The sequence below is a fragment of the Bos indicus genome, chromosome 9, assembly GCF_029378745.1.
Source record: "Bos indicus isolate NIAB-ARS_2022 breed Sahiwal x Tharparkar chromosome 9, NIAB-ARS_B.indTharparkar_mat_pri_1.0, whole genome shotgun sequence".
NCBI lineage: Eukaryota > Metazoa > Chordata > Mammalia > Artiodactyla > Bovidae > Bos > Bos indicus.
The window spans coordinates 67,601,036-67,614,815 of record NC_091768.1 but is presented as its reverse complement, the minus strand read 5'-3'; the positions used below and the strand labels follow the sequence as shown (position 1 = coordinate 67,614,815).

At 39.8% G+C, this 13,780-nt stretch overlaps 1 protein-coding gene across 2 annotated transcripts in view; it reads right to left on the bottom strand.

Moving 5' to 3' along the window:
- Positions 1 to 13,780, bottom strand: part of LAMA2 (laminin subunit alpha 2) — a 694,677-nt gene that overhangs the window by 296,850 nt on the left and 384,047 nt on the right. The window lies entirely within an intron of this gene.

Below are 13,780 nucleotides of genomic sequence, written 5' to 3'. Positions count from 1 at the left end.
AATCTCTACTTTCATCCTGATTTTCCTAACCCTAGAAGCTTGATAGGGGCTTCCCTGGTGGTTCAGGTGGTAAAGAACGTGCCTGCAATGAGGGAGACCCGGGTTTGATCCCTGGAAGGGATCCTCTGGAGATCTTACCAGTCCCATAGCGTGGAAGAAATGACTTAATATCTCTAGGCCTCAATACTGTCATCCGTGTAACAGAGATAATACAAGAGTCCATACATAATGAATTGATTAAAGGATTAAATAAAATAATGAATGTAAAATTCTTGATGTAGTACCTAATTCATGTATGTGGTCATAAAATGCTAGGCATTTTATTAACATACATTGACTGTTGAATCAAAATGACTACATGAATAATCTACAGGAAGATCCCCTGGAAAAGGAAATGATGACCCACTTCAAGTATTCTTGCCTGGAGAATTCCATGGACAGAGGAGCCTGGTGGGCTACAGTCCATGGAGTCATAAAGAGTTGGACATGACTGAGCCAGTAACAACAACAACAAGACTGGATAATACCTTGGAACATGTTTAAGTTCATACATAATTGAGAAGTAGAAAAGGAAAATCATCTTGAAATCGTAGAAAACAGATATTTGGATGGGAATGCTGTAGGTGCTGGGTGCTAGCTAGCATTCTCTAAAGACAAGCAAATTATATTTACCTACAGATTGACTCATTCGACACCATTTTTTGGATGCTTTCTTCTCTGGGGGCACAGTTTAGAAAGCTTGGCAGAAGGTTCTAAACTGGCAAGCATTAAAAATCACTGTTTTGCAGCATTCGGGTTACATAGAGATTTAAATAAATTTTCAGTCATTTTTCTCCCACCAAATAAACTTGTGTATAAAGTGTCACTGGCACTATTTTTTAATTGAGATGAATTCCACATAACATAATCATTTTCAGTTCAGTTCAGTTGCTCAGTCGTGTCCGACTCTTTGCGACCCCATGAATCACAGCACGCCAGGCCTCCCTGTCCATCACCAACTCCCAGAGTTCACTCAGACTCACGTCCATCGAGTCAGTGATGCCATCCAGCCATCTCATCCTCTGTCGTCCCCTTTTCCTCCTGCCCCCAATCCCTCCCAGCATCAGAGTCTTTTCCAATGAGTCAACTCTTCGCATCAGGTGGCCAAAGTACTGGAGTTTCAGCTTTAGCATCATTCCTTCCAAAGAAATCCCAGGGCTGATCTCCTTCAGAATGGACTGGTTGGATCTCCTTGTAGTCCAAGGGACTCAAGAGAGTCTTCTCCAACACCACAGTTCAAAAGCATCAATTCTTCAGCGCTCAGCTTTCTTCACAGTCCAACTCTACCATCCATATATGACCACGGGAAAAACCATAGCCTTGACTAGACAGACCTTTGTTGGCAAAGTAATGTCTCTGCTTTTGAATATGCTATCTAGGTTGGTCATAACTTTCCTTCCAAGGAGTAAGCGTCTTTTAATTTCATGGCTGCAGTCACCATCTTTAAGGTGTCATTTAATACATTTATAATGTTGTACAACCACCATCTCTGGTTCTAGACATTTTCATTAGCTCTCCCTTCCCCCTCTACAATAAAACCCTGTGTCTATCATGCAGTCACACTCTATTCTATTCCACCATTTCCTCAATTCCTGTCAACCATGAATCTGCTTCTGTCTCCATGGATTTACCTATTCTGGATATTTCATACAAATGGACATATATAATATACGACTTTTTGTGTCTGACTTCTCTCTGTTAGCATAGTGTTTTCAAGGTTCATCTATGTTGTAGCACATATCAATATTTCATTTATTTTTATGGTAGTGATATTCTAAAGTTGCTCAGTCTTTAGCATGCATAAATACTTTCTTAATTTTTTTTTTATTAATCTTATATTGATTGTCCTGGGACTATATCTATATGTATAGATATAGTCTGACTCATTGTGACGCCATGGACTGTAGCCTACCAGGCTCCTCTTGTCCATGAGATTTTCCAGGCAAGAGTACTAGAGTGGATTGCCATTTCCTTCTCCAGGGGATCTTCCCAACCCAGGGGTCAAACCTGTATCTCCCGCATTGCAGGCAGACACTTTACTGTCTGAACCACGAGGGAAGCCCAATATTCTATTACTGTTGTATGAATATACCACATTTTTTTATCCATTCATCTGTTGATGGATGTTTGGCTATTATTACTCTTTGACTATTGTAAATATACTGCTATAAACATTTGTGTATAAGTCTTTTTGAGTACCCATTTTTAATTCTTTGGGGTCTATAAATAGGAGTGGAATTTATAAATGTGGCAATTCTTAATACAACATAAGGTTTGCAAGAGTTACTAAAATAAAGATACTACTTATTTATGTTAACATGAGTTTATAAGCTAGTTCTTAAGAAAAGAGATTCTGATGTGTCATCTCTAAACCTAACCTGATCACCTCAGTACACACTCAACACATTTTTATTGGATGGATGAATCTATGGATGGATAGAAGGATAGATGACAAGTGGGTAGACAAAGAGACAGATGGATAAATGGATGGATACAAGACTAAAAACACATGATAAATGAAAAAATAAATGGATAGAGGAATGGAATGAAATTATATTATGAGTAGTGAGTAACATACTCCAAACCAATGCACTGAAGTTTAACATCTATATTTAAATGAATAAAATAAGAGAAATGAAAGAAAAATTACTTCTTTGATCTAATAAAAAAGATAAATTGAAAACTGTTAGTATTAGGACTTGAGATCAAAGGCCAGGACTCATCTGAATTTATTGTGACATCTAATTGCCTGCAACTAATGGACTGTCGCATGACAAACTTATATTTCTGATCACTTTAATTTCAGAATTAGATGATTTCATGTTTATTATACTAGTTGAATACACAACCACCTGAACTGCCTCTTTAGAAACCTATATGCAGGTCAGGAAGCAACAGTTAGAACTGAACATGGAACAACAGACTGGTTCCAAATAGGAGAAGGAGTACGTCAAGGCTCTATATTGTCACCCTGCTTATTTAACTTACATGCGGAGTACATCATGAGAAACCCTGGGCTGGAAGAAGCACAAGCTGGAATCAAGATTGGTGGGAGAAATATAAATAACCTCAGATATGCAGATGACACCACCCTTATGGCAGAAAGTGAAGAGGAGCTAAAAAGCCTCTTGATGAAAGTGAAAGAGGAGAGTGAAAAAGTTGGCTTAAAGCTCAACATTCAGAAAATGAAGATCATGGCATCTGGTCCCATCACTTCATGGGGGATGGGGAAGGAGTGGAAACAGTGTCAGACTTTATTTTAGGGGTCTCCAAAATCACTGCAGATGGTGATTACAGCCAGGAAATTAAAAGATGCTTACTCCTTGGAAGGAAAGTTATGGCCAACCTAGATAGCATATTAAAAAGCAGAGACATTACTTTGACAACAAAGGTCCGTCTAGTCAAGGCTATGGTTTTTCCAGTGGTCATGTATGGATGCGAGACTTGGACTGTGAAGAAGGCTGAGCACCGAAGAATTGATACTTTTGAACTGTGGTGTTAGAGAAGACTCTTAAGAGTCCCTTGGACTGCAAGGAGATCCAACCAGTCCATACTAAAGGAGACCAGTCCTGGGTGTTCATTGGAAGGAATGATGCTAAAGCTGAAACTCCAGTACTTTGGCCACCTGATGCGAAGAGTTGACTCATTGGAAAAGACTCTGATGCTGGGAGGGATTGGGGGCAGGTGGAGAAGGGGACAACAGAAGATGAGATGGCTGGATGGGATCACTGACTCGATGGACGTGAGTTTGAGTGAACTCCGGGAGTTGGTGATGGACAGGGAGGCCTGGCGTGCTGTGATTCATGGGGTCGCAAAGAGTTGGACACGACTTAGTGGCTGAACAACAATACTAGTTGATTGGGCTTTCAAGGTGATGCAAAGAACCTGCCTCACAATGCCAGAGACAAATAGAAGATTCCCTGGAGGAGGGCCTGCCAAAGCACTCCAGTATTCTTGCCTGGATAATCCCATGGACAGAGGAGCCTGCTTGGCTACAGTCCATGGGATCTCAAAGAAGACACAATGGAAGAGACTTAGCATGCATGCATACTAGTTGATTATCATGTAAAAGACTATCACAGCTTACTAACCAGGAGCCTGGTCAACTGTATATAGATATAGTCCCAGAACAATCAATATAAGATTAATAAACAAAAAATTAAGAAAGAGTATTCATGCATGCTAAATTGAACTATTTTGAATCCTAAAAGATGATGCTGTGAAAGTGCTGCACTCAATTCAGTTCAGTTCAGTTGCTCAGTCGTGTCCGACTCTTTGTGATCCCATGAACCACAGCATGCCAGGCCTCCCTGTCCATCACCAACTGCCAGAGTCCACCCAAACCCATGTCTATTGAGTCAGTGATGACATCCAACCATCTGATCCTCTGCTGTCCCCTTCTCCTGCCCTCAATCTTTCCCAGCATCAGGGTCTTTTCAAATGAGTCAGCTCTTTGCATCAGTTGGCCAAAGGGTGGAGTTTCAGCTTCAACATCAGTCCTTCCAATAAACACCCAGGACTGACCTCCTTTAGGATGGACTGGTTGGATTTCCTTGCAGTCCAAGGGACTCTCAAGAGTCTTCTCTAACACCACAGTTAAAATGCATCAATTCTTTGGTGCTCAGCTTTCTTCAGAGTCCAACTCTAACATCCATACATGACTACTGGAAAAACCATAGCCTTGGCTAGACAGACCTTTGTTGTCAAAGTAATATCTCTGCTTTTTAATATGCTGTCTAGGTTGGTCATTAACTTTCCTTCTAAGGAGTAAGCGTCTTTTAATTTCATTGCTGCAATCACCATCTGCAGTGATTTTGGAGCCCAGAAAAATAAAGTCAGCCACTGCATATGCCAGAAAATTTGGAAAATTCAGCAGTGGCCACAGGACTGGAAAAGGTCAGTTTTCATTCCAATCCCAAAGAACGGTAATGCCAAAGAATGCTCAAACTACTGCACAATTGCACTCATCTCACACACTAAGAAAATAATGCTCAAAATTCTCCAAGCCAGGCTTCAACAGTTTGTGAATCATGAACTCCCAGATATCAAGATGGATTTAGAAAAGGTAGAGGAACCAGAGATCAAAATTGCCAAGATCCATTGGATCATTGAAAAAGCGAGAGAATTCCAGAAAAACATTTACTTTTGCTTTAACTATTCCAAAGCCTTTGACTGTGTGGATCACAACAAACTGGAAAATTCTTCAAGAGATGGGAATACCAGACCACCTGACCTGCCTCCTGAGAAACCTGTATGCAGGTCAGGAAGCAATAGTTAGAACTGGACATGGAACAACAGACTGATTCCAAATAGGAAAAGAAGTATGTCAAGGCTGTATATGGTCACCCTGCTTATTTAACTTCTATGCAGAGTATATCATGAGAAACGCTGGGCTGGAAGAAGCACAAGCTGGAATCAAGATTGCTGGGAGAAATATCAGTAACCTCAAATATGCAAATGATACCACACTTATGGCAGAAAGCAAAGAAGAACTAAAGAGCCTCTTGATGAAAGTGAAAGAGGAGAGTGAAAATGTTGACTTAAAACTCAGCATTCAGAAAACGAAGATCATGGCATCTGGTCCCATCACTTCATGGCAAATAGATGGGGAAAAAATGGAAACAGTGAGAGACCTTATTTTTGGGGGCTCTAATTTCACTGCAGAGGGTGACTGCAGCCATGAAATTCAAAGACACTTGCTCCTTGGGAGAAAAGTTATGACCAACCTAGGCAGCACACTAAGAAGCAGAGACATCACTTTACCAATAAAGTGGTGCCATCCGTCTTGTCAAAGCATTGGTTTTTCCAGTAGTCATGTATGGATGTGAGAGTTGGACTATAAAGAAAGCTGAGTGCCAAAGAATTGATGCTTTTGAACTGTGGTTTTGGAAAAGACTCTTGAGAGTCCCTTGGAGAGCAAGGAGATCCAAGTAGTCCATTCAAAAGGAAATCAGTCCTGAATATTCAGCGGAAGGACTGATGCTGAAGATGAAACTCTAATACTTTGACCACCTGATGTGAAGAACTGATTCATTTGAAAAGACCCTGATGCTGGGAAAGATTGAATGTGGGAGGAGAAGGGGACGACAGAGGATGAGATGGTTGGATGGCATCACTGACTCAACGGACATAAGTTTGAGTAAGCTCTGGGAGTTGGTGATGGACAGGTCAGCCTGGCATGCTGCAGTCCATGGGGTCGCAAAGAGTCAGACACGACTGAGCAACTGAAATGAACTGAACTGAAGTTGCTTCAGTCATGTCCGACTCTTTGCGATCCTATGGACTGTAGTATCCAAGGAGAAGGAAAAGGCAACCCACGCCAGTATTCTTGCCTGGGAAATCTCATGGACAGAGAAGCCTGGCGGACTAAATGGGGTCACAGAGTTGGACACTTCAGTCGAAGCAACTAAGCGTGGACTGTAGTATAGCAACATTTTAAAATAGAAAGAAAGTAAATGACTACATTAAGAAACAATTTAAAATGGAACAAAACAAAAATATTTTCAATGAACTACCAACTTTCATTTGTCTTTGAAACAACAGATGTTCCTCTCCTTAATCTATGTAACCATTTTGAGCTATGAGAAATTTCAGCACTCAAACATCTTTCCCAGCAATATTCCACATTAGTATTCACTGAGCAGTCCCAATGTTCATTAGGTTCTGATATTTGTTAAATGGGATTTTAATGTGTTGAACAGTTTTTAGTGTTACTCTTGAAGAAGTCTGCAGTTTATTCTTTTTCCCCTTCCAATATGGTCATTTTCTTTTCTTGATACAAGCTGTATTCATTAAAATACATAATGCTGGTAGTAATAAAGTATTGTTGGAGATGCACAAACTGTCAAAGATTTGTCAAATGTTCTAGCTGGTTCTTTCTAGTTATTATGAAAGGGAAATACAGATAAGATGATGGATGAAGAGCAAAGGCATAATTATACAAGCTATTATTGAAAATATTGGAATCATATAAGAAACACTGCCCTGGTACTGACTTAAAGAGTACTCTGTATATTTTTTACTATATTTTCAACCAGAGTTAGATATATCATGCTTCACAAAAAAAGGAAAAAATCCAAATTATTCTTTAAACAACAGGACATTTGATCTTAACTCTTTTAAATAATTTTTTTAATTCACTTTTTTTTTTTAATATAGAAGACCTCCATTTAATTCTACTAAATAAATGTTACTTTCAGTTTGTTACCATAGATAAAGATTTTATTGTTGTTCAGGGGCTTTGTTCTATTTCATTTTTGATGCAACATAAGACGATGACTTAGAATTTCCTTTAGCCTCTGTCTTGTGAAAGTTCCACAAAGTGCTACTCAATTAAAGAAGTCTAATCAATTTTTTATCTCATACCTAAAAAGCCTTTGACTTTGTGGATCATAATAAACTGTGGAAAATTCTGAAAGAGATGGGAATACCAGACCACCTGACCTGCCTCTTGAGAAATCTGTATGCAAGTCAGGAAGCAACAGTTAGAACTGGACATGGAACAACAGACTGGTTCCAAATAGGAAAAGGAGTACTCAAGGCTCTATATTGTCATCCTGCTTATTTAACGTATATGCAGAGTACATCATGAGAAACGCTGGGCTGGAAGAAGCACAAGCTGGAATCAAGATTGCCGGAAGAAATATCAATAACCTCAGATATGCAGATGACACCACCCTTATGGCAGAAAGTGAAGAGGAACTAAAAAGCCTCTTGATGAAAGTAAAAGAGGAGAGTGAAAAAGTTGGCTTAAAGCTCAACATTCAGAAAACGAAGATCATGGCATCTGGTCCCATCACTTCATGGGAAATAGATGGGGAAACAGTGTCAGACTTTATCTTTTTGGGCTCCAAAATCACTGCAGATGGTGACTGCAGCCATGAAATTAAAAGACGCTTACTCCTTGGAAGAAAAGTTATGACCAACCTGGATAGCATATTGAAAAGCAGAGATATTACTTTGCCAACAAAGGTCCGTCTCGTCAAGGCTATGGTTTTTCCTGTGGTCATGTATGGATGTGAGACTTGGACTGTGAAGAAAGCTGAGCACCGAAGAATTGATGCTTTTGACCTGTGGTGTTGGAGAAGACTCTTGAGAGTCCCTTGGACTGCAAGGAGATCCAACCAGTCCATCCTATAGGAGATCAGTCCTGGGTGTTCTTTGGAAGGAATGATGCTAAAGTTGAAACTCTAGTACTTTGGCCACCTCATGCGAAGAGTTGACTCATTGGAAAAGACTCTGATGCTGGGAGGGATTGGGGGAGGAGGAAAAGGGGACGACAGAGGATGAGATAGCTGGATGGCATCACTGACTTGATGGACCTGAGTCTGAGTGAACTCTGGGAGTTGGTGATGGACAGGGAGGCCTGGCATGCTGCGATTCATGGGGTCACAAAGAGTCAAACATGACTGAGCGACTGAACGTAACTGAAAAAGGCAACAGAATCATTTACAAACTCAGTGAGTGTCTGAGTGAGCTATCTTGGCATGAGCTAGACATTTCCCCCAAACACTGTCAGTCCTGTGCCAACTAAGGGAAATAACGAACAGAATCTACTACTGTTGCAAACCATTCATCAAAAATATACTAAATGCTAATATGAGAATTCATATTTCTTTCTACTTAGTCCTACCAATATGCATTGCGCTCACTTCCACTGCGCTCTTTATTATATACCACAAACATACGTCTGACTTGGATAATGGACTATACGTTGTTTGAATTCACTGATCATTTACCCATCTTTGTATCCTCTTTCCTTAGCCTAGAACTACCGCATCATAATAATTACTAGATGGTGACTGCAGCAATAAAATTAAAAGATGCTTACTCCTTGGAAGGAAAGTTATGACCAACCTGGATAGCATATTCAAAAGCAGAGACATTATTTTGCCAAGAAAGGCCCATCTGGTCAAGGCTATAGTTTTTCCTGTGGTCATGTGTGGATGTGAGAGTTGGACTGTGAAGAAGGCTGAATGCCGAAGAATTGATGCTTTTGAACTGTGGTGTTGGAGAAGACTCTTGAGGGTCCCTTGGACTGCAAGGAGATCCAACCAGTCCATTCTGAAGGAGATCAGCCCTGGGATTTCTTTGGAAGGAATGATGCTAAAGCTGAAACTCCAGTACTTTGGCCACCTCATGTGAAGAGTTGACTTATTGGAAAATACTCTGATGTTGGGAGGGATTGGGGGCAGGAAAAGAAGGGGACAACAGAGGATGAGATAGCTGGATGGCATCACTGACTCGATGGACGTGAGTCTGAGTGAACTCTGGGAGTTGGTGATGGACAGGGAGGCCTGGCATGCTGCGATTCATGGGGTCACAAAGAGTCAAACATGACTGAGTGGCGCTATATCTGGTAGTAAGTTTCCAGGACTGAGCGACTGAACTGAACTGAAGTGTGCATTATAATAATTAAAACTTCTGTGCATTATAATGGGAACTTGAGACATATCTCCCTTAAGTATCAAGGAAACTGGGCTTCCCTGAAAGCTTAGTGGTGAAGAATATGCCTGTCAATACAGGAGACACAGATACGATCTCTTGGTCTGGGTAGATCCCACATTCTGTGGAGCAACTAGGTCTGTGTGACACAACTATTGAGCCTGTGCTCTAAAGTCCAAGAACCACTACTACTGAGCTCACATACCGCAGCTACTGAAATCAGTGCTCCCTAGAGCCTGTGCTCCATACCGAGAGAAGCCACCTCAATGAGAAGCCCATGCACTGCAACTAGGGAGTAGCCCTGCTCTCTGCAACTAGACAAAAGCCAGCGCAGCAACGAAAGCCCAGCACAGCCAAAATAAATAAATAAAATTATATTTAAAAAAATCAATGAAACCAATGCAGTAATCATGTTTCTGCCCACATTTACAAAGGAGGAACCCGAAGCTCAGAGAAGTAAAGTGCCTTGTCTATATAATACTGTCTGCAAATATTGTGCAGCCACAGACTGAAATTAAAAACCAATGGTTAGCTTGTTGCCTGACATTGTCTCCCACTGTATGCTAGACAGAAGGTCAGATGTCTCAGATACATCATTTTCTCACTGAGCATTCAATCTTTAAAGTTAGGTATGTTTCTGCCATTTTACAAAAGAGGAAGCTAAGATTCAAATACACAGGAAAGGCACTCAGTAAATGCTGGCAGACTGAATAAACCCAATATTACAGACTATATTTGGGAGGTAGTGAAAGGCAATGGGGGAAAAAAACACATGTTGGTATAAAACTGGCTGAACCTCTTCCCAAGAGCAAGTTATAGAAGTCCTTTTAAGATCGTTAGAGACCTCATTGTAATAATTTCTTCAAATGTGATTACCTGGATTATTATTTTCATAAGGTAGAAGTTTACTATCAGCACTATTTCTATAATCATCAAAACACTCCTTTGTTTATATGGATTTTTCTAGATTATTTATTGGATAATTTATTAAATAAATTCTGTGTAATGTTTTTGATACCAGAAAAAAAAAAAAAAAAAAAAAACACTCTTAAAAGTCATGTGAAAATGTCTAGCCTAGGAGAAATGTCTTTTCAAACAATAAAGATAAATGGGTTTATCACAATAAAGTCACAATGGGCTCAGTTATGCTGGGCTAACAAACAACTGAATTCTCAGTGGCTTAACAGAAAACAAAAGTTTACTCATGGAAAATCCTCTATGGTTCTGGGTAACCTTTCAGGGCAGCTGACCTCCATGTGCTGTCAATATTTCAGACTGTTTTTATGTTCTGGTAACTGTGTAAGCTCCATAGAGTCTCCTACAGGTAATTCAATGCTTTTCTAGGGTTGGGAGTGGGGATAATAGAACAGGAATAATACATCACTTCAGCTCACATTTCATTGGCCAAACCAAGACCTATGATAACATCTACTCTCAAAGGAAATGCAATATTTCAAAGGAAGGAGATTAAAATTTGATGAACTGTACTAATGTCTACTATAGGGTATAAAGTCTTCCCTGGTGGCTCAGATGATAAAGAATCTGCCTGCAATGCAAGAGATCTGGTTCAATCCCTGGGTCGGGAAGATCCCCTGGAGAAGGAAATGGCTGCCCACTCCAGTATTCTTGATTGGAGAATTTCGTGGACAGAGAAACCAGGTGGTTTACAATCCACGGGGTCGCAAAGAGTCAGACACGACTGAGCAACTAACACTTTCACTTTCACAGGCTATAAGAAAAATATCAAGTTAAATATCAAGGATTGCTTTTGAAACTAAGGTTTGGAGAATTTAAAGGAGAAAGATTCACAGTTGATTTCTCTTACATTCTTAAAGGAAATTTTTATCTTCATTTATTAATGAGTACAATGAGAAGAAAATCAATTAATTTTATCACATGGGCTCCTCAGCACTGTAGAAAAGAATGACAGCAAAAATGGTCTCAATTTTGAAACACTAGTCCATTCGTTATTCTAGATATCTTCAAGTCTTAATGGTACTTAATGGAGAAAATGGTACTTCCTAGAATATGCAGGTCAGATGGAAATGCTTCAGATTTGTGTGTTAACTGGCCAAAAGCAAAGCATTTTTGCTTTAATTCCATTCTCATAGTGACTGTTTGACATTGACAAGCAATTGTCCTCCTCATTTTACAGATGAGGTGACTGAAATCCAAAGAGATCTAAAACAACACTATGTTCACAACTATTAAACAGCTAACTTGAAAACAGAAGTCAAAATTTTAACCTGCTGCCCCATTTTCCTTCCACTATTCAATTCCAGTTCCTCTGTATAGGGAGGAACATAAACCCATTTGCTGAGAGAACTACCATGGAAGTAAATCCTCGTTAAATAATTCTAAACATGAATTTCTGTTGTGATAGCTTCAATTTACTTGTGCTTACACACAAGCCGTATACCAAGTTGGAAGCCTACTGTGCAAGACAAGTTAAAATCAATTCAAGTGATGTTTTACAAATAGGACTCAATCCACTCACAGATCAGAGATAAATAAAATATAACAAGCTTACTGACTCAAGATTCATGCTGGCTTGTGGCTCACCTGAAGTGGGTAGGAGTTTCACATACAACATGGCTTTAACTTCTCGAACTACAGAGCCTTGTGTGATGTAGGCTGCAGAGAGCATCACCCACATGAATTAGTTCCTGTGTCGGATCCCATAGCCATGCTCTGTGAACACGTTGCTCATGTATGGGAAAAGCTCAGAAGGCTCAAATGAAACTAGAGATTTTAAGATAAGCAGACACTAAAATTATCTCCCATGAATCAGGGAGAAATGCTTTGGATTAACTAGTCTGAGAAGCAAGGCTGGCAAAAATAAACCCCTCAGCCACTTTTTGTCAATTTGCTTGTCATTTATTTTGAAATCCAGAGGACTCATCTCTTTGTACTCTTTAAACATCATGACAGTCTCTATTTACTAAATGTGAAAAAACATAATTAATTCCGAAGTGCTGCTTCTCATCTTCACAGCGTTTTAACCCAGCTTCTAGCAGCATTGACTATGCAAAAGAGGTACATTGTTTGGCAGTGGTTCTGTTTCTGAATCTGCGATTCTCTCCTTAGGGAGATGGTAATGATGATTACGCTTAGTTGAAATACTACAAGTGAAAGACAAACTAGACAGCACAAGCAGATGAAGGGGGGTGGTGGAGCTTCAGCAATTAAAAGACCCTCTTGTAGATAAACCAGCATTGGAGACACTGCTGTGCTGATGGGTATGCCAAGCTGTCGGTTTGGGGTCACATTTGATCATCTAATTTAAGCTGCTTTAGGACAAAATTGGGCTTGTCAGGCGGCACTAGTGGCAAAAAGCTTGCCTGCTAATGCAGGAAACATAAGAGATGCTGGGTTTGATCCCTGGGTCTGGAAGATCCCCTGGGGGAGGGCATGGCAACCCACTCTAGTATCCTTGCTTGAGAATCCCGTGGACACAGGAGGCTGGCGGGCTATAGTCCACAGGGTTGCACAGAGTCAGACACAACTGAAGCGACTTAGAATGCACACACACAGGAAAAAATTGCCATGAAATTTGTAAGTAATTTTTTTTTAATGGAAAGAAGCCTTTAGGGTGCCTCTTATGGACATGTTTAGCTCAAGTTGGGGAGTTCTCTCTTTAAGGAGACAAAACAGAGAGTAGAAAGGAATAATCCCTTGAAAGTGTTTAAGGTAATGAGCACTTTACATAATTATCACATATAATTTTCACAATGACCCTGAAAGGTAGGCACTATTATCTCCACTTCACATTTGAAGAAATCCAGTTGCCATAAGGACCAACCACTTGCCAAAGGTCACACATATAATAAGCAATAGAGCTAATTGAATTCTTAGTCTTACTTTCCTTGATATCATGCAGCCATTATAGTATTACAGTGCTTCACAAAAAAACTTGTGGTTATTCAAATGAAGGTGCTTATATCTCTCATTATCAACCATATACTATTAAGTCAGAATCTACTGAATGAATTAATGGAAGAAAATATTTTACAAACCACTTTCTGAATATGGGTATCCTGGAATTATATCACTTTACTTTTCCACTATTTCAGTCATCAAAAAGGAGACTGTGCTTTCCAGTATAGCATTTCTCAGTATAGGGATCATTTTTATTGCATGTTCTGGCAGAACTGAGAATCATCAATACTGAAAAAGGACTAAGACAGATTCATCCTGGGTAGGTAAAATTTTAAAGATCAATTGAAACACTTTTCAGAAAACCAGTGCTCCATTAACTATTATTTGAAGATGGAAAACCTTAGGAGAAGGCAATGGC